Source organism: Periplaneta americana, chromosome 8 (assembly GCF_040183065.1).
Source record: "Periplaneta americana isolate PAMFEO1 chromosome 8, P.americana_PAMFEO1_priV1, whole genome shotgun sequence".
Taxonomy (NCBI): domain Eukaryota; kingdom Metazoa; phylum Arthropoda; class Insecta; order Blattodea; family Blattidae; genus Periplaneta; species Periplaneta americana.
The window spans coordinates 9,126,571-9,149,293 of NC_091124.1; the positions used below are offsets into that span (position 1 = coordinate 9,126,571).

General features: G+C 39.6%; 1 protein-coding gene and 1 long non-coding RNA gene across 2 annotated transcripts in view; both read right to left on the reverse strand.

Annotated features, from left to right (window-relative positions):
• Positions 1–14,357, reverse strand: part of LOC138704468 (26S proteasome non-ATPase regulatory subunit 10-like) — a 37,328-nt gene extending 22,971 nt beyond the window's left edge. Inside the window, exon 1 of the mRNA XM_069832374.1 lies at positions 14,199–14,357. The gene's annotated coding sequence lies outside the window, so the exon portion shown is untranslated. The remainder of the gene's footprint in view (positions 1–14,198) is intronic.
• A 4,422-nt stretch (positions 14,358–18,779) lies between these two features.
• Positions 18,780–21,518, reverse strand: LOC138704272 (uncharacterized). Its single transcript, XR_011333294.1, has 3 exons — positions 21,176–21,518; positions 20,170–20,273; positions 18,780–19,365 (listed from the first exon to the last, which is right to left on the reverse strand). It is a non-coding gene; the product is annotated as an uncharacterized lncRNA (long non-coding RNA).
• Between the last annotated feature and the right edge of the window lie 1,205 nt (positions 21,519–22,723).

Sequence of the window (22,723 nt, forward strand, 5' to 3'; positions counted from 1 at the left end):
ATGCAAGGAATGTTGGCGATACTATGTTCCCAGCAGCCCTTACGCGGTAGCTGGAAATTTAATTGATGCAAGGAATGTTGGCGATACTATGTTCCCAGTAGCCCTTACGCGGTAGCTGGAAATTTAATTGATGCAAGGAATGTTGGCGATACTCTGTTTCCAGTAGCCCTTACGCGGTAGCTGGAAATTTAATTGATGCAAGGAATGTTGGCGATACTATGTTCCCAGCAGCCCTTACGCGGTAGCTGGAAATTTAATTGATGCAAGGAATGTTGGCGATACTATGTTCCCAGTAGCCCTTACGCGGTAGCTGGAAATTTAATTGATGCAAGGAATGTTGGCGATACTCTGTTTCCAGTAGCCCTTACGCGGTAGCTGGAAATTTAATTGATGCAAGGAATGTTGGCGATACTATGTTCCCAGCAGCCATTACGCGGTAGCTGGAAATTTAATTGATGCAAGGAATGTTGGCGATACTATGTTCCCAGTAGCCCTTACGCGGTAGCTGGAAATTTAATTGATGCAAGGAATGTTGGCGATACTCTGTTTCCAGTAGCCCTTACGCGGTAGCTGGAAATTTAATTGATGCAAGGAATGTTGGCGATACTCTGTTTCCAGTAGCCCTTACGCGGTAGCTGGAAATTTAATTGATGCAAGGAATGTTGGCGATACTATGTTTCCAGTAGCCCTTACGCGGTAGCTGGAAATTTAATTGATGCAAGGAATGTTGGCGATACTCTGTTTCCAGTAGCCCTTACGCGGTAGCTGGAAATTTAATTGATGCAAGGAATGTTGGCGATACTATGTTTCCAGTAGCCCTTACGCGGTAGCTGGAAATTTAATTGATGCAAGGAATGTTGTCGATACTATGTTCCCAGCAGCCCTTACGCGGTAGCTGGAAATTTAATTGATGCAAGGAATGTTGTCGATACTCTGTTTCCAGTAGCCCTTACGCGGTAGCTGGAAATTTAATTGATGCAAGGAATGTTGGCGATATTGTGTTCCCAGCAGCCCTTACGCGGTAGCTGGAAATTTAATTGATGCAAGGAATGTTGGCGATACTCTGTTTCCAGTAGCCCTTACGCGGTAGCTGGAAATTTAATTGATGCAAGGAATGTTGGCGATACTATGTTTCCAGTAGCCCTTACGCGGTAGCTGGAAATTTAATTGATGCAAGGAATGTTCGCGATACTCTGTTTCCAGTAGCCCTTACGCGGTAGCTGGAAATTTAATTGATGCAAGGAATGTTGGCGATACTATGTTTCCAGTAGCCCTTACGCGGCAGCTGGAAATTTAATTGATGCAAGGAATGTTGGCGATACTCTGTTTCCAGCAGCCCTTACGCGGTAGCTGGAAATTTAATTGATGCAAGGAATGTTGGCGATACTATGTTTCCAGTAGCCCTTACGCGGTAGCTGGAAATTTAATTGATGCAAGGAATGTTGGCGATACTCTGTTTCCAGTAGCCCTTACGCGGTAGCTGGAAATTTAATTGATGCAAGGAATGTTGGCGATACTATGCTCCCAGCAGCCCTTACGCGGTAGCTGGAAATTTAATTGATGCAAGGAATGTTGGCGATACTATGCTCCCAGCAGCCCTTACGCGGTAGCTGGAAATTTAATTGATGCAAGGAATGTTGTCGATACTCTGTTTCCAGTAGCCCTTACGCGGTAGCTGGAAATTTAATTGATGCAAGGAATGTTGGCGATACTCTGTTTCCAGTAGCCCTTACGCGGTAGCTGGAAATTTAATTGATGCAAGGAATGTTGGCGATATTGTGTTCCCAGCAGCCCTTACGCGGTAGCTGGAAATTTAATTGATGCAAGGAATGTTGGCGATACTCTGTTTCCAGTAGCCCTTACGCGGTAGCTGGAAATTTAATTGATGCAAGGAATGTTGGCGATACTATGTTTCCAGTAGCCCTTACGCGGTAGCTGGAAATTTAATTGATGCAAGGAATGTTGGCGATACTCTGTTTCCAGTAGCCCTTACGCGGTAGCTGGAAATTTAATTGATGCAAGGAATGTTGGCGATACTATGTTTCCAGTAGCCCTTACGCGGTAGCTGGAAATTTAATTGATGCAAGGAATGTTGTCGATACTATGTTCCCAGCAGCCCTTACGCGGTAGCTGGAAATTTAATTGATGCAAGGAATGTTGTCGATACTCTGTTTCCAGTAGCCCTTACGCGGTAGCTGGAAATTTAATTGATGCAAGGAATGTTGGCGATATTGTGTTCCCAGCAGCCCTTACGCGGTAGCTGGAAATTTAATTGATGCAAGGAATGTTGGCGATACTCTGTTTCCAGTAGCCCTTACGCGGTAGCTGGAAATTTAATTGATGCAAGGAATGTTGGCGATACTATGTTTCCAGTAGCCCTTACGCGGTAGCTGGAAATTTAATTGATGCAAGGAATGTTCGCGATACTCTGTTTCCAGTAGCCCTTACGCGGTAGCTGGAAATTTAATTGATGCAAGGAATGTTGGCGATACTATGTTTCCAGTAGCCCTTACGCGGCAGCTGGAAATTTAATTGATGCAAGGAATGTTGGCGATACTCTGTTTCCAGTAGCCCTTACGCGGTAGCTGGAAATTTAATTGATGCAAGGAATGTTGGCGATACTATGTTTCCAGTAGCCCTTACGCGGTAGCTGGAAATTTAATTGATGCAAGGAATGTTGGCGATATTCTGTTTCCAGTAGCCCTTACGCGGTAGCTGGAAATTTAATTGATGCAAGGAATGTTGGCGATACTATGCTCCCAGCAGCCCTTACGCGGTAGCTGGAAATTTAATTGATGCAAGGAATGTTGGCGATACTATGCTCCCAGCAGCCCTTACGCGGTAGCTGGAAATTTAATTGATGCAAGGAATGTTGTCGATACTCTGTTTCCAGTAGCCCTTACGCGGTAGCTGGAAATTTAATTGATGCAAGGAATGTTGGCGATACTATGTTCCCAGCAGCCCTTACGCGGTAGCTGGAAATTTAATTGATGCAAGGAATGTTGGCGATACTATGTTCCCAGTAGCCCTTACGCGGTAGCTGGAAATTTAATTGATGCAAGGAATGTTGGCGATACTCTGTTTCCAGTAGCCCTTACGCGGTAGCTGGAAATTTAATTGATGCAAGGAATGTTGGCGATACTATGTTCCCAGCAGCCCTTACGCGGTAGCTGGAAATTTAATTGATGCAAGGAATGTTGGCGATACTATGTTCCCAGTAGCCCTTACGCGGTAGCTGGAAATTTAATTGATGCAAGGAATGTTGGCGATACTCTGTTTCCAGTAGCCCTTACGCGGTAGCTGGAAATTTAATTGATGCAAGGAATGTTGGCGATACTATGTTCCCAGCAGCCATTACGCGGTAGCTGGAAATTTAATTGATGCAAGGAATGTTGGCGATACTATGTTCCCAGTAGCCCTTACGCGGTAGCTGGAAATTTAATTGATGCAAGGAATGTTGGCGATACTCTGTTTCCAGTAGCCCTTACGCGGTAGCTGGAAATTTAATTGATGCAAGGAATGTTGGCGATACTCTGTTTCCAGTAGCCCTTACGCGGTAGCTGGAAATTTAATTGATGCAAGGAATGTTGGCGTAACTATGTTTCCAGTAGCCCTTACGCGGTAGCTGGAAATTTAATTGATGCAAGGAATGTTGGCGATACTCTGTTTCCAGTAGCCCTTACGCGGTAGCTGGAAATTTAATTGATGCAAGGAATGTTGGCGATACTATGTTTCCAGTAGCCCTTACGCGGTAGCTGGAAATTTAATTGATGCAAGGAATGTTGTCGATACTATGTTCCCAGCAGCCCTTACGCGGTAGCTGGAAATTTAATTGATGCAAGGAATGTTGTCGATACTCTGTTTCCAGTAGCCCTTACGCGGTAGCTGGAAATTTAATTGATGCAAGGAATGTTGGCGATATTGTGTTCCCAGCAGCCCTTACGCGGTAGCTGGAAATTTAATTGATGCAAGGAATGTTGGCGATACTCTGTTTCCAGTAGCCCTTACGCGGTAGCTGGAAATTTAATTGATGCAAGGAATGTTGGCGATACTATGTTTCCAGTAGCCCTTACGCGGTAGCTGGAAATTTAATTGATGCAAGGAATGTTCGCGATACTCTGTTTCCAGTAGCCCTTACGCGGTAGCTGGAAATTTAATTGATGCAAGGAATGTTGGCGATACTATGTTTCCAGTAGCCCTTACGCGGCAGCTGGAAATTTAATTGATGCAAGGAATGTTGGCGATACTCTGTTTCCAGCAGCCCTTACGCGGTAGCTGGAAATTTAATTGATGCAAGGAATGTTGGCGATACTATGTTTCCAGTAGCCCTTACGCGGTAGCTGGAAATTTAATTGATGCAAGGAATGTTGGCGATACTCTGTTTCCAGTAGCCCTTACGCGGTAGCTGGAAATTTAATTGATGCAAGGAATGTTGGCGATACTATGCTCCCAGCAGCCCTTACGCGGTAGCTGGAAATTTAATTGATGCAAGGAATGTTGGCGATACTATGCTCCCAGCAGCCCTTACGCGGTAGCTGGAAATTTAATTGATGCAAGGAATGTTGTCGATACTCTGTTTCCAGTAGCCCTTACGCGGTAGCTGGAAATTTAATTGATGCAAGGAATGTTGGCGATACTATGTTCCCAGCAGCCCTTACGCGGTAGCTGGAAATTTAATTGATGCAAGGAATGTTGGCGATACTATGTTCCCAGTAGCCCTTACGCGGTAGCTGGAAATTTAATTGATGCAAGGAATGTTGGCGATACTCTGTTTCCAGTAGCCCTTACGCGGTAGCTGGAAATTTAATTGATGCAAGGAATGTTGGCGATACTATGTTCCCAGCAGCCCTTACGCGGTAGCTGGAAATTTAATTGATGCAAGGAATGTTGGCGATACTATGTTCCCAGTAGCCCTTACGCGGTAGCTGGAAATTTAATTGATGCAAGGAATGTTGGCGATACTCTGTTTCCAGTAGCCCTTACGCGGTAGCTGGAAATTTAATTGATGCAAGGAATGTTGTCGATACTCTGTTCCCAGCAGCCCTTACGCGGTAGCTGGAAATTTAATTGATGCAAGGAATGTTGGCGATACTATGTTCCCAGTAGCCCTTACGCGGTAGCTGGAAATTTAATTGATGCAAGGAATGTTGGCGATACTATGTTCCCAGCAGCCCTTACGCGGTAGCTGGAAATTTAATTGATGCAAGGAATGTTGGCGATACTATGCTCCCAGCAGCCCTTACGCGGTAGCTGGAAATTTAATTGATGCAAGGAATGTTGGCGATACTATGTTCCCAGCAGCCCTTACGCGGTAGCTGGAAATTTAATTGATGCAAGGAATGTTGGCGATACTATGTTCCCAGTAGCCCTTACGCGGTAGCTGGAAATTTAATTGATGCAAGGAATGTTGGCGATACTATGTTCCCAGCAGCCCTTACGCGGTAGCTGGAAATTTAATTGATGCAAGGAATGTTGTCGATACTCTGTTTCCAGTAGCCCTTACGCGGTAGCTGGAAATTTAATTGATGCAAGGAATGTTGGCGATATTGTGTTGCCAGCAGCCCTTACGCGGTAGCTGGAAATTTAATTGATGCAAGGAATGTTGGCGATACTCTGTTTCCAGTAGCCCTTACGCGGTAGCTGGAAATTTAATTGATGCAAGGAATGTTGGCGATACTATGTTTCCAGTAGCCCTTACGCGGTAGCTGGAAATTTAATTGATGCAAGGAATGTTCGCGATACTCTGTTTCCAGTAGCCCTTACGCGGTAGCTGGAAATTTAATTGATGCAAGGAATGTTGGCGATACTATGTTTCCAGTAGCCCTTACGCGGCAGCTGGAAATTTAATTGATGCAAGGAATGTTGGCGATACTCTGTTTCCAGTAGCCCTTACGCGGTAGCTGGAAATTTAATTGATGCAAGGAATGTTGGCGATACTATGTTTCCAGTAGCCCTTACGCGGTAGCTGGAAATTTAATTGATGCAAGGAATGTTGGCGATACTCTGTTTCCAGTAGCCCTTACGCGGTAGCTGGAAATTTAATTGATGCAAGGAATGTTGGCGATACTATGCTCCCAGCAGCCCTTACGCGGTAGCTGGAAATTTAATTGATGCAAGGAATGTTGGCGATACTATGCTCCCAGCAGCCCTTACGCGGTAGCTGGAAATTTAATTGATGCAAGGAATGTTGTCGATACTCTGTTTCCAGTAGCCCTTACGCGGTAGCTGGAAATTTAATTGATGCAAGGAATGTTGGCGATACTATGTTCCCAGCAGCCCTTACGCGGTAGCTGGAAATTTAATTGATGCAAGGAATGTTGGCGATACTATGTTCCCAGTAGCCCTTACGCGGTAGCTGGAAATTTAATTGATGCAAGGAATGTTGGCGATACTCTGTTTCCAGTAGCCCTTACGCGGTAGCTGGAAATTTAATTGATGCAAGGAATGTTGGCGATACTATGTTCCCAGTAGCCCTTACACGGTAGCTGGAAATTTAATTGATGCAAGGAATGTTGGCGATACTATGTTCCCAGTAGCCCTTACACGGTAGCTGGAAATTTAATTGATGCAAGGAATGTTGGCGATACTCTGTTTCCAGTAGCCCTTACACGGTAGCTGGAAATTTAATTGATGCAAGGAATGTTGGCGATACTATGTTTCCAGTAGCCCTTACGCGGTAGCTGGAAATTTAATTGATGCAAGGAATGTTGGCGATACTATGTTCCCAGTAGCCCTTACGCGGTAGCTGGAAATTTAATTGATGCAAGGAGTGTTGGCGATACTCTGTTTCCAGTAGCCCTTACGCGGTAGCTGGAAATTTAATTGATGCAAGGAATGTTGGCGATACTATGTTCCCAGTAGCCCTTACGCGGTAGCTGGAAATTTAATTGATGCAAGGAATGTTGGCGATACTATGTTTCCAGTAGCCCTTACGCGGTAGCTGGAAATTTAATTGATGCAAGGAATGTTGGCGATATTGTGTTCCCAGCAGCCCTTACGCGGTAGCTGGAAATTTAATTGATGCAAGGAATGTTGGCGATACTCTGTTTCCAGTAGCCCTTACGCGGTAGCTGGAAATTTAATTGATGCAACGAATGTTGGCGATACTATGTTTCCAGTAGCCCTTACGCGGTAGCTGGAAATTTAATTGATGCAAGGAATGTTGGCGATACTCTGTTTCCAGTAGCCCTTACGCGGTAGCTGGAAATTTAATTGATGCAAGGAATGTTGGCGATACTATGTTTCCAGTAGCCCTTACGCGGTAGCTGGAAATTTAATTGATGCAAGGAATGTTGGCGATATTGTGTTCCCAGCAGCCCTTACGCGGTAGCTGGAAATTTAATTGATGCAAGGAATGTTGGCGATACTCTGTTTCCAGTAGCCCTTACGCGGTAGCTGGAAATTTAATTGATGCAAGGAATGTTGGCGATACTATGTTTCCAGTAGCCCTTACGCGGTAGCTGGAAATTTAATTGATGCAAGGAATGTTGGCGATACTCTGTTTCCAGTAGCCCTTACGCGGTAGCTGGAAATTTATTTGATGCAAGGAATGTTGGCGATACTATGTTTCCAGTAGCCTTTACGCGGTAGCTGGAAATTTAATTGATGCAAGGAATGTTGTCGATACTATGTTCCCAGCAGCCCTTACGCGGTAGCTGGAAATTTAATTGATGCAAGGAATGTTGTCGATACTCTGTTTCCAGTAGCCCTTACGCGGTAGCTGGAAATTTAATTGATGCAAGGAATGTTGGCGATATTGTGTTCCCAGCAGCCCTTACGCGGTAGCTGGAAATTTAATTGATGCAAGGAATGTTGGCGATACTCTGTTTCCAGTAGCCCTTACGCGGTAGCTGGAAATTTAATTGATGCAAGGAATGTTGGCGATACTATGTTCCCAGTAGCCCTTACGCGGTAGCTGGAAATTTAATTGATGCAAGGAATGTTGTCGATACTATGTTCCCAGTAGCCCTTACGCGGTAACTGGAAATTTAATTGATGCAAGGAATGTTGTCGATACTATGTTCCCAGCAGCCCTTACGCGGTAGCTGGAAATTTAATTGATGCAAGGAATGTTGGCAATACTCTGTTTCCAGTAGCCCTTACGTGGTAGCTGGAAATTTAATTGATGCAAGGAATGTTGTCGATACTCTGTTTCCAGTAGCCCTTACGCGGTAGCTGGAAATTTAATTGATGCAAGGAATGTTGTCGATACTATGTTCCCAGTAGCCCTTACGCGGTAGCTGGAAATTTAATTGATGCAAGGAATGTTGTCGATACTATGTTCCCAGTAGCCCTTACGCGGTAACTGGAAATTTAATTGATGCAAGGAATGTTGTCGATACTATGTTCCCAGTAGCCCTTACGCGGTAGCTGGAAATTTAATTGATGCAAGGAATGTTGGCGATACTCTGTTTCCAGTAGCCCTTACGTGGTAGCTGGAAATTTAATTGATGCAAGGAATGTTGTCGATACTCTGTTTCCAGTAGCCCTTACGCGGTAGCTGGAAATTTAATTGATGCAAGGAATGTTGTCGATACTATGTTCCCAGCAGCCCTTACGCGGTAGCTGGAAATTTAATTGATGCAAGGAATGTTGTCGATACTCTGTTTCCAGTAGCCCTTACGTGGTAGCTGGAAATTTAATTGATGCAAGGAATGTTGTCGATACTATGTTCCCAGTAGCCCTTACACGGTAGCTGGAAATTTAATTGATGCAAGGAATGTTGTCGATACTATGTTCCCAGTAGCCCTTACGCGGTAGCTGGAAATTTAATTGATGCAAGGAATGTTGGCGATATTGTGCTCTCAGTAACCCTTGCGCGGTAGCTGGAAATTTAATTGATGCAAGGAATGTTGTCGATACTATGTTCCCAGTAGCCCTTACGCGGTAGCTGCAAATTTAATTGATGCAAGGAATGTTGGCGATACTATGTTCCCAGTAGCCCTTACACGGTAGCTGGAAATTTAATTGATGCAAGGAATGTTGGCGATACTATGTTCCCAGTAGCCCTTACGCGGTAGCTGGAAATTTAATTGATGCAAGGAATGTTGGCGATACTATGTTCCCTGTAGCCCTTACGCGATAGCTGGAAATTTAATTGATGCAAGGAATGTTGTCGATACTATGTTCCCAGTAGCCCTTACGCGGTAGCTGGAAATTTAATTGATGCAAGGAATGTTGTCGATACTATGTTCCCAGTAGCCCTTACGCGGTAGCTGGAAATTTAATTGATGCAAGGAATGTTGGCGATATTGTGTTCTCAGTAACCCTTGCGCGGTAGCTGGAAATTTAATTGATGCAAGGAATGTTGTCGATACTATGTTCCCAGTAGCCCTTACGCGGTAGCTGGAAATTTAATTGATGCAAGGAATGTTGGCGATACTATGTTCCCAGTAGCCCTTACACGGTAGCTGGAAATTTAATTGATGCAAGGAATGTTGGCGATACTATGTTCCCAGTAGCCCTTACGCGGTAGCTGGAAATTTAATTGATGCAAGGAATGTTGGCGATACTATGTTCCCAGTAGCCCTTACGCGGTAGCTGGAAATTTAATTGATGCAAGGAATGTTGTCGATACTATGTTCCCAGTAGCCCTTACGCGGTAGCTGGAAATTTAATTGATGCAAGGAATGTTGTCGATACTATGTTCCCAGTAGCCCTTACGCGGTAGCTGGAAATTTAATTGATGCAAGGAATGTTGTCGATACTATGTTCCCAGTAGCCCTAACGCGGTAGCTGGAAATTTAATTGATGCAAGGAATGTTGTCGATACTATGTTCCCAGTAGCCCTTACACGGTAGCTGGAAATTTAATTGATGCAAGGAATGTTGGCGATATTGTGTTCCCAGTAACCCTTACGCGGTAGCTGGAAATTTAATTGATGCAAGGAATGTTGGCGATACTATGTTTCCAGTAGCCCTTACGCGGTAGCTGGAAATTTAATTGATGCAAGGAATGTTGGCGATACTATGTTCCCAGTAGCCCTTACACGGTAGCTGGAAATTTAATTGATGCAAGGAATGTTGGCGATATTGTGTTCCCAGTAACCCTTGCGCGGTAGCTGGAAATTTAATTGATGCAAGGAATGTTGTCGATACTATGTTCCCAGTAGCCCTTACACGGTAGCTGGAAATTTAATTGATGCAAGGAATGTTGGCGATATTGTGTTCCCAGTAACCCTTGCGCGGTAGCTGGAAATTTAATTGATGCAAGGAATGTTGGCGATACTACGTTCCCAGTAGCCCTTACGCGGTGGCTGTAAATTTAATTGATGCAAGGAATGTTGTCGATACTATGTTCCCAGTAGCCCTTACACGGTAGCTGGAAATTTAATTGATGCAAGGAATGTTGGCGATATTGTGTTCCCAGTAACCCTTGCGCGGTAGCTGGAAATTTAATTGATGCAAGGAATGTTGTCGATACTATGTTCCCAGTAGCCCTTACGCGGTAGCTGGAAATTTAATTGATGCAAGGAATGTTGTCGATACTATGTTCCCAGTAGCCCTTACGCGGTAGCTGGAAGTTTAATTGATGCAAGGAATGTTGGCGATATTGTGTTCCCAGCAGCCCTTACGCGGTAGCTGGAAATTTAATTGATGCAAGGAATGTTGGCGATACTATGTTCCCAGTAGCCCTTACGCGGTGGCTGGAAATTTAATTGATGCAAGGAATGTTGTCGATACTATGTTCCCAGTAGCCCTTACACGGTAGCTGGAAATTTAATTGATGCAAGGAATGTTGGCGATATTGTGTTCCCAGTAACCCTTGCGCGGTAGCTGGAAATTTAATTGATGCAAGGAATGTTGGCGATACTATGTTCCCAGTAGCCCTTACGCGGTGGCTGGAAATTTAATTGATGCAAGGAATGTTGTCGATACTATGTTCCCAGTAGCCCTTACACGGTAGCTGGAAATTTAATTGATGCAAGGAATGTTGGCGATATTGTGTTCCCAGTAGCCCTAACGCGGTAGCTGGAAATTTAATTGATGCAAGGAATGTTGTCGAAACTATGTTCCCAGTAGCCCTTACGCGGTAGCTGGAAATTTAATTGATGCAAGGAATGTTGTCGATACTATGTTCCCAGTAGCCCTTACGCGGTAGCTGGAAATTTAATTGATGCAAGGAATGTTGTCGATACTATGTTCCCAGTAGCCCTTACGCGGTAGCTGGAAATTTAATTGATGCAAGGAATGTTGGCGATATTGTGTTCCCAGTAGCCCTTGCGCGGTAGCTGGAAATTTAATTGATGCAAGGAATGTTGTCGATACTATGTTCCCAGTAGCCCTTACGCGGTAGCTGGAAATTTAATTGATGCAAGGAATGTTGGCGATATTGTGTTCCCAGCAGCCCTTACGCGGTAGCTGGAAATTTAATTGATGCAAGGAATGTTGTCGATACTATGTTCCCAGTAGCCCTTGCGCGGAAGCTGAAAATTTAATTCGTGCAAGGTACGTTGACGACATTCTATTCACAGCAACCTTGCTCAGCGGTTCAAAATTTAGTTAGCGCAAGAATATGCGGCAACATTGTACTCCCAGCAACCCTTGCTCAGTAACTCAAAATGTAATTGATATAAGGAAAGTTGGCTGTATTCAGGGTGTGAATTAAGATTTCTGATGAGGGAGGGGATAGAATCCTATTTTATATTATTATTATTATTATTATTATTATTATTATTATTATAATTGCTTAACGCTTGGCCGCAATGAGTTGCTTGTCTTGCATCTTTATCATAATAAATTGTATCCATGAACAGGAATTCCAAAGTTATTGATTGTTGTCAGCATGCCGCTGGTAATAATACATCAATATTATTTTATTTCCTTACGTTATACAGTCTGATCCGTTTGGATATGGATAATATTAATTCATTATTATAAAGCTATTATGAGAGTAGGAAAAATTTCTTGCTGGTTATATTATGATTAAAACATTGGAGTTTTTATATATGATAATCAACAATGCATAACCTGAAAGGACAAATGAAAATCGTAGATGATTAAAATGGCTACTACAAAGCAACAGTGGGCACAAAGTGTTCTTTGGTATGCTAAATTTGAGAGTATTAAAAGAGTTCAAAGGGAATTTCGACGTGAGTATGGTGTGCGTAATGTACCTAAATACGATTCCATAATGTTGTGGTATCGAACATTTGTAGAAAGAGGTTCTGTGTTAAAAAAACATACAGGAGACCGCAGGCGAAACCCAGTACGAGAAGCAGCTATCTCTTGGCTTGGCCCCCAAATTCCCCAGATCTAACCCCCTCCTGACTTCTTCGTGTGGGGTTTTGTTAAAAACAGTGTCTATTCTCAGAAATCCAGGAACATTGATGATCTCAGAGCAAAAATCACTCAAGCTTTTCAACAAATCACCCCTCTTATGTTACAACGGACATGGGTTGAATTACATCATCGTTATGAGTTGTGCAGGGTGTTAAATGGGGGTCATGTTAAGCTATAAGGAATCTCTCATCTTTCAGTGTTATATGCACAAAGTTTCAACAAATGAAGTTCAGTAGTAAATGTTTTACTATCTTTTAATTTCTATACCCAAACGGATCACCCTGTACTTTATAAAGTACACTCGTATTAAAACAAAATATATTTTGTAAGAATAGAAGTTATCCCTGGCAGGGATTTAATATGAATTTAATGAATTTATGAGAGGGGGGAAATCCACCCCACCCACCGTTAATTCGTACCCTGGCTGTATTTATTCCCATTAACCCTTGTGAGGTAACAATTCTTAATTGCTGCAAGGAATGTTGGAGACATTGTATTGAATTGTATTATTTACATAGAGGAATAAGAATGGTGAAAAATTATGATCTTACGAGTAAATTGCATACTGTAGAATAAAATTATTTATCTAGAGAAATAAGAACGGTAAAAAATATTAATTGCGTGTAATTGCATATTACAACATTAATTACCTAAAGGAATAAAAATGGAAAAAATTTATGAAATTGGGAGTAAATTGCATATTATAGAATTAGTAATGTAAGGGAAGAAATTTGTAACAGAATTATGAAATTAGAATCAAATTGTATGTTATATAGAATTCTTTACCTAGAGGTATCGAAATGGTAAAAAACGATGTAATTGGGAGTGAATTGGATGTTATAGAATTATTTACATAGAGGAATAGAAATGGTAAAAAACGATGAAATTGGGAGTGAATTGGATGTTATAGAATCATTTACCAAGAGGAATAGAAATGGTAGAAAACGATGAAATTGGGAGTGAATTGGATGTTATAGAATTATTTATCTAGAGGAATAGAAATGGTAAAAAACGATGAAATTGGGAGTGAATTGGATGTTATAGAATTATTTACCTAGAGGAATAGAAATGGTAAAAAACGATGAATTTGGGAGTGAATTGCATGTTATAGAATCATTTACCTAGAGGAATAGAAATGGTAGAAAACAATGAAATTGGGAGTGAATTGGATGTTATAGAATTATTTATCTAGAGGAATAGAAATGGTAAAAAACGATGAAATTGGGAGTGAATTGGATGTTATAGAATTATTTACCTAGAGGAATAGAAATGGTAAAAAACGATGAAATTGGGAGTGAATTGCATGTTATAGAATTATTTACCTAGAGGAATAAAATGGTAAAAAAGGATGAAATTGGGAGTGAATTGCATGTTATAGAATTATTTACCTAGAGGAATAAAATAAAAAAGGATGAAATTGGGAGTGAATTGCATGTTATAGAATTATTTACCTAGAGGAATAAAATGGTAAAAAACGATGAAATTGGGAGTGAATTGCATGTTATAGAATTATTTACATAGAGGAATAAAATGGTAAAAAACGATGAAATTGGGAGTGAATTGCATGTTATAGAATTATTTACCTAGAGGAATAAAATGGTAAACAACTATGAAATTGGGAGTGAATTGCATGTTATAGAATTCTTTACCTAGAGGAATAAAATGGTAAAAAAACGATGAAATTACGAGTGAATTGCATGTTATAGAATTATTTACCTAGAGGAATAAAATGGTAAAAAACGATGAAATTGGGAGTGAATTGCATGTTACAGAATTATTTTCCTAGAGGAAAAAATGGTAAAAAAAAAGATGAAGTTACAGGTGCATTGCATGTTATAGAATTATTTAGCTGTAGGAGTAAGGTTAGTGAAACATTACGAAATTACGAGAGCCGAACAATGTTACAGAGTTACTTACCTGGATGTATGATTTACAAGGCTGCAGTTCGTTTCAGCTAACACTGAAGAAGTGTGTGGTGCAAGAATCAGTTTCGTGTGGTGAGGGTACGGACAAGGAAGTCATGTACAGTATTTGCATAAGAAGAAAATTGACCTTACACCATCCGTTGTGTGGAAGTTAGAAGCGATAAGGTGCGATATGGGTACATAATCATTTCACGTTACGGAAATATAAACGTTTGATAGTGTGTCTAAAAGTAAATCGTAACCAACATTGCGGCTTTTAGGCAACACAATTTCGCAGTTACTTAATTGAGAGGGTCAGAAGCAAAGGGGTACAAGTGACATTTCTAAGAACGTGAGTTTAGTGCATCCAGGGCAAGCTAAAACATTTAAAATTTTAGTGGCAAAGGGATACATCTTTTAATTACACCACGAACTAAAATTGAAATAAAAAAATTCACGGAATTTACGAAATCTTAAGTACTTTCAACCAAATCTTCTGACAAATAACGTAAGTACACTTATACCCCTTTGCTTCCGATTCCTTCAATTCAATGTTTAATATCAATTTAATTGGTATAGGCATGAGTTTCCTTGAGATATTTGTTAGAAGAGCGTGTACCCTATACGCGGAAATATTACTGGCTAGAAATGATGCAAGCTGCTTGATATTCTCCGTCTTCTTTTTTATACTTGGTTATTTAACGACGCTCTATCAACTAGTTTATTTAGCGTCGATGGGATTGGTGATACCAAGATGGTATTTGGCGAGATGAGGCCGAGGATTCGCCGCAGGTTATTATCTCACATTTGCCTTACGGTTGGGGAAAACCTCGGAAAATCCCAAACAGGTAATCAGCCCAATCGAATCCACGCCCGAGCGCAACTCCGGATCGGCAGGCAAAGTCCTCAGCCGACTGAACCACGCCCATAGGGGGCACTGCTCCCCCCCAAACTTGTCTGAATGTTTTTTCTACCAACGTCACAAAATATTGAATTCAAAAGATCTCTTTTGCTTTTGTTTATTATCAAGTTTCTGTTCTTAAATTGATGAATTAATGTCTTCAGATCATGTGTCTGGACTATAATATTTATTTTAAATTTCTGAATTTAAGAATTTCTATACCTCATTTGAGGAATGGAAGAACTATTTTGGGTAACTACTAAATGTACAGTTGTCAAAAAAAAAAAAAAAAAAAAAAAAAAAAAACGGCCGCACTCGTGAACAACGAATATTTTCAAAGTCCTCTTCGGGTCACGGCGATGTTACACGATGCATGTGCTTGTAGAAGTAGTTCCGGAACTATGAAGGGATTCCATATCTACGTCTCGTAGACCAGCGGTAGACTACTTGCTTAATGATTCGAAGGTTGTGGGTTCGGGCCTTCTTCAAATTTTCATTTTATTTTTTAGTCGATCTTTAGCATATAAATAATATTCAAATTATTTATATTCTGTTATCGTTCTTTATCGATATCAAGTTATATATATTTTGTTATCGTTCTTTTAGCGATATAAATAATATTCAAGTTATATTTTTTGTATTCTGTTATAGTTCTTTAAATAATAATCCGTGGCGCTACAGCCCGTGAAGGGCCTAGACCGACCAGCCGGCTGCTGGCCTCACGACCACATTCCGAAGCAGAGGTGGACGATCATCCAACCAGAATGGAGGTATCTTGTGGTTAGCACGATGATCCCCCAGCCGTTATAGCTGGTATTCGCAACCGGAGTTATCGTTCTTTAGAGATATAAATAATATTCAAGTCATCATTTGTATTCTGTTATTCTTTAATGATATGAATAATATTCACGTTTTTTTATATTGTTATCGTTCTTTAACGATATAAATAACATTCAAATTATCATTTATATTGTGTTCTTTCTTTCGCGATATAAATAACCTGTATTTTATGTAATTATTATAATACAAATAACCATTTTTGTTTGTAAAATGTTATTTTATTTAAATAATTAAATATATAACATATTAATTAAACCGATATTTATCATTTATACTCTGTTATCGTTCTTTAGTGATACGGTATAAATAATATTCAAGTTATTTATTTTGTTATCGTTCTTTAGCAACATAAACAACATTAGAGTTATAATTTATATTCAGTCATCGTTCTTTAGCGATATAAATAACAAATTTAATATTAGGTTTGGAACAATACAGTTGCTTAATACTGGTGTTATTTCTCTTTTTGTAGTATTACATTATACTATCTTGAACCACAATAAAATGAAAAGGAGTGACGAGGAATTGAGCCCGAGACGTTTACATCTAAATTCCGACGTTCTTCCGCTGAGCTACGGGGGCACAAGTGTGGAAACATATGCGGAAAAATTGGCCCAATCCCCCTCCAAGATTTTCTGATGATTTGTAGAAGCTAGTCCAGGATGCGGGGGCAAAGGCTAATTGGGATTTCCTGGTCTCTGATCGGGTCAAACATCGTGATAGAACTAATATTTAACCCTTGCGGTGAATTTAGTCAAATCTACTCTACTAATCGGCGGCCGGGTAGCTCGGTTGGTAGAGCAGCTGGCTACGGACTGGAAGGTCCGGAGTTCTATCCCAGGTGGTGACAGGATTTTTTCTCGTTGCCAAACTTTCAGAACGGCCCAGAGGTTCACTCAGCCTCCTATAAAATTGAGTACCGGGTCTTTCCCGGGGGTAAAAGGCGGTCAGAGCGTGGTGCCGACCAAACCACTTCATTCTAGTGCCGAGGTCATGGAAAGCATGGGGCTCTACCTCCATGCCCCCCCAAGTGCCTTCATGGCATGTTACGGGGATACTTTTTTTTTTATTTTTTTTTTTACTCTACTAATCTCCACGCCTGGGCCCCCAGGGATCTAATAAGATGCGAAAGAGACGGTGTGCGGAAAGCAACGGGAAGTTACCGCATTTATCCTTCCCAAGAAAAACTGCAAACATGAGCAAAGGAAGCTTTTAATAGAAAAAGGAGCATCTTCTGCGGACCTTTGGAAAAAGAACTAAGGAAGAGACTAGTGAAGTGCGGCATTGTATGGGGAAGAAACCTGGACATTACGACGAAATGAAGAGAAACGAATAGAAGCATTTGAAATGTGGATGTGGAGAAGAACGGAGCGTGTGAAGTGGACAGACATAATAAGAAATGAAGTTGTGTTGGAAAAAGTGGGTGAAGAACAAATGATGCTGAAACTGATTAGAAAGACAAAAAGGATTTGGTTGGGTCACTGGCTGAGAAGAATAATAGCCGACATTAGGATATGTGGATCATATGCGGAGACTAAGATGTAGGCAGAAAATAGAAAAAATTGGAGAATGCTGGGTTTGCAATGAAAGACCTGCCTATTGGCAGAACACTTATGTTCAGAATACCTGGAATATCGTGTCTAAGAACAGTCTCCATTTGCAAAGACTAGTCTATTCCATGCCCACTCGACTGCAAGTTGTGATCATGAAAAGGGAAAGATAAACTAAATATTGAATCGTGACTTTTTGTTTTGTTTTTCGAACGCTTAATTGTTTGAATGTTCTAAGGTAGACTCCAGTAAGTTTGCTTTATTTATGCCACGACAGATTTTTGTTGAGAATAAAATCTTTTCTTTCCATTTGCAGCCACAATGTCAATGATCAAGTCATGGCATAGTACATTAATAAACCTGATGTTAATTACTAAAATAATAATAATAATAATAATAATAATAATAATAATAATAATAATTTATTTTAGCTGGCAGAGTTAAGGCCGTAAGGCCTTCTCTTCCACTCAACCAGCAAAAGTGTATATACATATGCATGAACTTACAAAGAATCCAACAATTTGATTTAGATGAGAGTTACATGTATACAAAAGTTATTTACAAATTAAACAACAAAATACTATGAACTATTAATTAAACACTGAAATAAACTGTGTAGCAGAATTAAACTAAAATACATAGAATGTTAATATATTTCAAATAATATTAGATAATAGAAAGAGATTATTACGAGACAATTAAAATACAGCACAATCAGGATGTCTAAAGAAAAAAGTAACAATGTAGTCAGTGATAGTTTAAATCACTATGATTGGAGTGAAATGCTAATAAGGTTATCTTTTAAGCCGTTCTTAAAGGTGTTTATTGTCGTAAAGAGAAAGGAGCAATTATGTATATTTTGTCTCGCTCTTAAAAATAAAACAAAAAGCAACATAAAAAGAACTAGGTTGTATTCGAACGCAGGACCTCACGAATACAAGGCCGAAACGCTACCATTACACCATCAACTAACACACTGAATTCTTTATAACTATTGATATCAGGCAACGTGGTCAAACATGTAACATCGCCCGTCTCCGAATTGTAGCGAAGATACCCGAAGGGAACTTTGTTCCTGGAGAGCGGCCACTTTCTTTTGACAACTGTACATAGGCCAGATAGAAATTATCGGGGCGAAATTCAAATACAAACTGCTGAGCTATTTATACCCGAACCCACACTTTCAGAAGTCGAAATTGCGATAGAAAATCTGGAAAGTACATGTATCCAGGTATCGCCTTCTGTACTATTCAAAATATACGCTACAATGATTATGATTTTTTTAGCCTGAACTGCATTTACTAATCTTTCTCGTCCTTTGTATTAAAATAATCTTCGCTTTCGGAAATTATGCTCGCCAGTCTTGGTAAGAAATCACGTTCAAATAATTCCATCATTCTCATGATTAAAATCGTCAATGCAGGATTAAATTACTAAATATTGACAAATTAACTTAAACGAGGTTTAATGAGAGCTTAAAGACCAATTTGTATTGGTGAATTGCACTGTCCCTTTAAGTGTCCATTAAAAACCTTTTCAATGACATAAGCTGGTGAAATCGACCCTTGCTGTTTAAAGATTTACGGATACTGGGAAATTTAAAAGCTTTTTTTTATCTCAATACACAAATTCAAAGATTAGCAAAGCATGAACAGATTTATTTTCTTAAAATTACAATATTTACGTGTCACAGGAAAACATAGGACAGTTTTTCTACAGTTCACTCTGCATTGCCACACTGAAGAAAACTTCACGTTTCTCTTGTTCCAATCTTGGTTCCACACAACGAGTTGTTCCACATTCCTATGTTAACGCACATGGTGATACAAGCTGCCAACTCTGATATGCCATCATCTGGGTGTCTAGTAACCAGGAACTTCGTACCTTCACTGAAATATAAAATTATACCACCAGATTAGTGATATGTTCTTTCAAGTTAAGGCAGTTTTTGAACATTAAGAGAGTCAAATGTAGAAAAGTTTTCCCCGTCTTCTCTTTCTAAGATTTAAGGTTACATATCAGAACTTTCAGTACATAATTTAAAGAGTATATAATGAAAATAGAACTATGTAGTTGCATTAGCTATTATGAATGTATTTTCACAACTATCTGCTGGCTTAACAGCCCTAATCTGAATAGAATTAAGTCAATCTTTTTAAATAACAAGAAATTTGACCAAATCAGCTTTAACATGCAATAAACAAGGCGGCGGTTTCAGTATCCTGTTTCTCAACTCTCAGTATTTCGATTCTTGCATTAAATTCTTTACATAATAGTTCAATAACCGTCTGCGTGAACTGAACCTAGGACATACACTCCCGTAGGCGAAGTTTGCAGCGTTGCGATTTCTATCATCTATTTACACTAAGGGCTGATTAAAAATTTTAATAGGAAAGTATTAAAAGTTGAGAAGCGAAGTGAAAAAATGGTCACACGGTTTCTTGTACAACAGAAGTAAAGGAATCGTTCAGTTAACACTAACGATTGCAACTAGCGATATATTAGGAAAAATACACGTCACTTAAAACAATGTTCATGAATTTTAACAAGCCTATTGAATGTATTTCCATCCCACAAACTCCTGTTCACTTTACCAAATAGTTCCCTCAAAACTGTCTTAAATTAAAGCAAAGTACATGAGAAAACTAACCAAGTCTCATACCAGAATAAAGTTGCGGATGAAGTAGGCCTACCTATTAGAGCTATCTTGGTGTAGACAATGACTTTCAAAGGAAAATATCCTTTCAGTTAGCTGGTACGTTGAATGTAGGAGTTTCATTTCGGACAGGAGCACCATCTAAAATTTGAAACCAAAAGTCGGTATACTGCACACGAAGTGAATACTACTGCAACTTATTAAAAATAAGAGTGAAACAAATTCTTACTTTGGAACATTCTCCAAGTCAAACATCCAGAAGTAATCAAGTCACTAGGAATGTGACTAATATGTAGTCAAAATTATCACTTAAGACAGCAAAAATCGTTAACATAACTTCAAAACTCTAGGAAAAGAGACTTCTCTTCAATCATCGTAACTACAGATCATTCAAAAAGTAGTTCGAGCAATGCCAGTATCCATTTTCGTGCACTAGACCTAAGATTCAATGATCCAAAATGAAGTTAAGAATCAGTTAGGGCCTATCGAAATTTTTAGAGACGATAAAAATTAAAAATTAAAGACGAAGATTTATACCATTCCAGCAAAAATCCGAGTGAAGCAAGCAATAGCATATCAATGTCTAGTAAATAAACTTTGTGCAGAATTTCAACTGCAGTTACCAATTCATTATTTTCATTATAAAAACCACATTATTTCCTTGATAAAAGTAAAATTTCCCAGAAGTAGGTCACTAAATCTAAATTTGATTCTATAAAAACCATTTCGTGTGACGGAATATCTCCAATATCATTTCAATGAAAGTAATTTGAATGTTACTCTTGCAATTTCAACTTTTGAACTGCTATTATCAACTTATTTTTGAACAAGACCTGAAATTCGACAAAAAATCTTAGAAAATTTAGTCTTCTAAGATATCAGACCGCAACTAAGTTAATATATTTCGATACTTTTAGAATATAATGACCTAGAAATATTTTTAGTACTTCAAGATAAATTAGGCCAAGCATGAAATAAAATTACCAAATGCTAGGCAATGTATAGTAGCTCAAGTACAAATGCGAATTATCATAAAAACTTACTAACAAACTATCCAGTTGCTGTTTAAACCATTTAGTGGTTATGACGCATCTGTAGGTCCTACACTGATCCACAGCATCCCTCAACACAACGTAACAATCTCCACAAAGCACCTGAAACAATATCGAAACGAGGCATAAATTTCCAATATGAAGTTCCTATGGATAGATCGATCCTGTTTCGCCAAGAAAATGTGCCTCAGAACACGAATTTAAAGAGAATTCGTTTTTGGTTTATACATATTAAGAACCACATCAAATATTGTACAAAAACAGCATTTAACTAAATTCGTGCAAAATTATTTACAATGAATTTTGATAGAAATTATTCCTAGACAATTTATGGATGCATTCGCATATACGTCTGAAGTGAAACCACAACTGCAAATTTTATACCACATTTACAGTTTTAGAATAGATAAATTATAATTAATTGATTAACTAGTGGACTTACTCGTTAATTATGCAAGATTTGTCCGGCTTACAGCTGTTTCAGTGCTTCACGCACCATCCTCAGAGCCTACTAGATCACGGCGTCATCTCGAACTTCTCTGCCTGTTAAGTGGGTGTGTTTTATTGTTGAAAGGTGTTGAAGAGGAGTCAAATAGTGTGTGTGTACTGAAATTGATCTAGTGTGTTGAGAATTTGATCGGGGTGTGTTTTAGTGTGTGTATTTCGTATTGTTCTAGTGTGTTGAGTTTTTGGGTTGTATGTGTAGGATTTCCATGTCCGTATTTATGTTATTGTATGTATGGTTAGTATTGGTTATGTGATCGGCGTATGTAGATGTAACCATACATACAATAACATAAATACGGACATGGAAATCGTACACATACAACCCAAAAACTCAACACACTAGAATACGAAATACACAAACACACTAAAACACACCCCGATCAAATTCTCAACACAGATCAATTTCAGTACACCCTATTCGACTCCACTCTTCAACACCTTTCAACAATAAAACACACCCACTTAACAGACAGAGAAGTTCGAGATGACGCCGTGATCTAGTAGTTTCCGAGGATGGTGCGTGAAGCGCTGAAACAGCTGTAAGCCGGACAAATCTTACATAATTAACACGAGTAAGTCCACTAGTTAATTATATTAAAGTGTTAAAAGTAGTGTACGCAAGATTCAAAATGGAAGATAAATTATATTCAGTTAATACATATGAACAGATTAGTGTTCCCAAACATTGCCAATTTGGCAGATTTCAGTTTTATAAAATCCTTTCACAAAAAATTACACAAACCATTACGTACTATATACCGAACTTAGTTATTCCGGCACATTTCCTTGTTGCCACCCCTTCGACACGATGAGTCACAGGATCATGAAGGGGAAGTTAATAATGGTCCGCCACTATTCAGAAATTCTGTTTTATAAATTTGGAAGAAATTGGCTTAGGTGGCTCACGTAGCATCTCCTCACACCTGGACATATCTGTGCACGCCTTTCTGACTACCTACTGGGGCTTCCGAACTAAGACTTAAAAAAAAAGAAGACTCGTAACAAGGCGCGCACATACATCTCCAGATCGGA